Source organism: Eimeria acervulina, genomic scaffold (assembly GCF_000499425.1).
Source record: "Eimeria acervulina Houghton genomic scaffold, Eah_scaff684, whole genome shotgun sequence".
Taxonomy (NCBI): domain Eukaryota; phylum Apicomplexa; class Conoidasida; order Eucoccidiorida; family Eimeriidae; genus Eimeria; species Eimeria acervulina.
In genome coordinates this window covers 3083-6164 of record NW_013547200.1, presented here as the reverse complement: position 1 = coordinate 6164, position 3082 = coordinate 3083, and positions in this window count along the sequence as shown.

The following is a 3082-nucleotide window of genomic DNA, read 5'->3' as shown; positions in this document are numbered from 1 at the left end:
GCTCTGCTCTCTGCTTCGGCAAATCAAGGAAAGTTGCCGATCGAATCTGCAACGCAGAGCTACGGGCCGGCGAAAGCCTTCACAGTATTAGGCTCTTTAGTCAGTCAAGGACAGGGCCTCACCCACGACAACAACGGAATTCGGAGTAGAGCTAAGCCGCTGGTTGGCTAGCTGCCTGGCTTGTTGTGGTAACCTTGCCACGGGCATTGTGCGTGTTGATGAAGATTGTTTCTAGAATTGCCAGTTGCTGCCGCATCATTTCGACCTGCCAGAGAAAGGCACCGACAGTAACCAGCGTTCACTTATCACCTGCTAACCGCCCGCAGCTCAGGAACTCGTCGAGTAGAGGGCTGCAAGGGCGATTACCGACCTCATTAGCATGCTGCCTCTCGAGTGCATTGAGCTCTTCCGTCATCTGCCTGCCGCAACAAAATTGGAAAGCCTAAGCGCGCCCCAGAATTAAGTCTATCACGTTTAACGTTTGAAGGCTGACAGCATTCAAGAGCAATTCAGTAGGTTTCTTAAAAAGAGTGAGATGTCAGGACTTTCCCCGTTGAATATCCAGGCCATTTGCGTCACTGTACCCCTTAGCGTCACTGATTAAGTCGTCTGATGGCTTCTACTTCACCCAACACAACTACGCTTTTCGTATGAACAAGTCATTCAACGGCTGCCGGTAGTTGTGCGGGATCTCCCCAATTTCGTGCAACAGCGTACGCCTTGCACTCTTCAATCTGACTTTTTACTATTGCCAGCGTTGCCTTTAGCTCCATATTCTTTTCTTTCTGTCTATCTAGCTGCGAAGAAGAACCGCCAACTCATCCGACTGCAGCGCTTGGGGAGGCTAGAAACGTGGCTCCATGCGCTTGGGGCGTCGTGTGCACTAGAACTCCTTAACAAATACAGTGAATAGATAGGAGAGTTTACCTCCTCCGGCGTTACCCCTGACTCTGTACCGTGGCTTTGTATCTGCTTAAGAGCAGAAAAACCGATTGAGCTTTTGCAAAGCACTTCAAGGGCGGATATGGTAAGCTTAATTTCGTCTTTCACCCTGCAGAATCCACAGCACTATCGGTCTCGAGTTCAAATGTACTACACACTTAAGAGGGGGCAGTGCAAAGCAGCACTGCTGCACGAGCGTACCTCAGAAGAAGAAGTGCGCGTTCCGGACAAAGAATAGCTACTTGGCGAATGAGTTCGTCTGGGTCACATAAACATTTCTGCCTCGTGCAGTACCCCGGTTTCGACTGCTGGCAAGCGGGAAGAAGCACGAACCCAGATAGAGTTCAACGCCATTGTAGTGACTTGAAACGGGCGAGCGATCCAGCTCCCAAGCTTCACCAGTCCAATTTACATGTATTCTTAGCTGGACAAAAATTAGACATAGCATTTCCATCGCAGCTCACCGAAGCACTGAAGTATTGCATCATACCGACATGCGCAAACTCCCGTCTCTGATGCGCGTCTCTCCAGAAGCTGTACGTCCAAATCTTCTCGAGTTTTCAGGACGTCTACCCGATCTGCAGCTGCTGTGCTCACGTGCTACAAGAAAGTACAAGGATAGCATGAACAGCAATGGACGCCCTAAACCAGCAGGGCAGTATAGCAATGCTTATTTTTGGTGTCTTTCTTTGGCTTCCCGTTCCCTTGAGTTCCAGCGTAAATGGTGTGTCTGAAGGGCTACATAGTGCAGGGACATGCCTGTACGAACAAACGGTCCCCTTCCCGCCAGATGATGGGAGGGAATAGGGCATCTAGAACTGCCTCAACGGGCACTCTTGAACCTTGCGCCTCCCTGCGGATGCGCTCAATAATCGCCTGTGTGTCTCTAGAGTCCGTGTTGCATCCCTCTGACAAAATGGCCGCTGCATCAGGAGAATCAGCGGTTACTTCCACACAGGGTCCGTAGCGAACCTACGATGCCCCACATTCGCAACCTCTAGCAACCAATATATTTCAGGTTATTTCTGCTTATTTGCCCCCATTTCCGCTCATTCCCTCAAACCACGCGTGCTGTTCACTCATCTGAAGCATCTAGATGCCACGCTTGCGCATTCTAGTGGTTGATATATCAGTTTTGACCACTCTGGAGTACACTGATGGGCCACCTCTCACCAGAGTCGGCTTAGGGGGACCCTCGAGAATCATTGGTATAACGTCGAAAAAGCCTGGCGTTCAAGAGCGAGCTATTCTAATAGCCCTATCTGTTCACGACTTTCTCTAAAACAGCTTGGTCGGTGGGAAGCAACCGTGTTGCGCTACCTCGCATCCGTTTTGGCTTTGTGACGCATCCGACGCGCAATTGCCTTGAATAACCCCTCGTTGGGGTTGTTATAAGCAATGTTACTCGAAGCTTGGCAGTGTATTTTGCTTGTGGGTTGCAAGATGCCATCCAGAGATTCATTCAGAGTGCATCCACAAAGCACTTTCAGGTCCCCAGCCCCGTGGACGGATGCGCACGTCTGGTGGGCAGCCCCGTCATTTGTCATGACAGCAGGAGAAACGCGAAAAGTAGCATTTGGCAAGTGGCACATTAACTCACAACGTGATTGGCAGATAAAACTGTGCATCAATTAGGGAAAACTGACGGTTTTCTGTGTAGTCAAGTGTATCTGAAGGTGGTGCCGGTTACGACAAACAAAAAGTCCGCCCAGTGTGTAGCAGGAGGTGATGATCTGGAAAATATTCCGCTTAGCGTCTAATATGATGAGAGCCCATGCGGTAACAAGCGGATAGCGTGTCCAACGTTATCTGCGTTCGTGTATTGCCGGCCAAGGTCCTCACATTCAAAACAGTTCTGGAAATTTTACATTCCCAGAAATCCAGACGCCCACCATGACTTCCCCAAAGAGGTCCTCATGCAACAATCCCTCAGTTTAAGGCTAGAACCGTTTTCGAGCTGCCGTGGCAGGCAAAAGTCTCGGATTATTGAGCCTTATCCTACACAAAACGGAAGCAAAAACGTGGGCATATTGCTGCTGATTATCGCACCTCCACATGCAGTCTGTCCATAATACATTGAGATGAAAAGACGTTATTAGCCAATTTCTGAATTATTTTTGTCTACTAACATTTCCCCAGC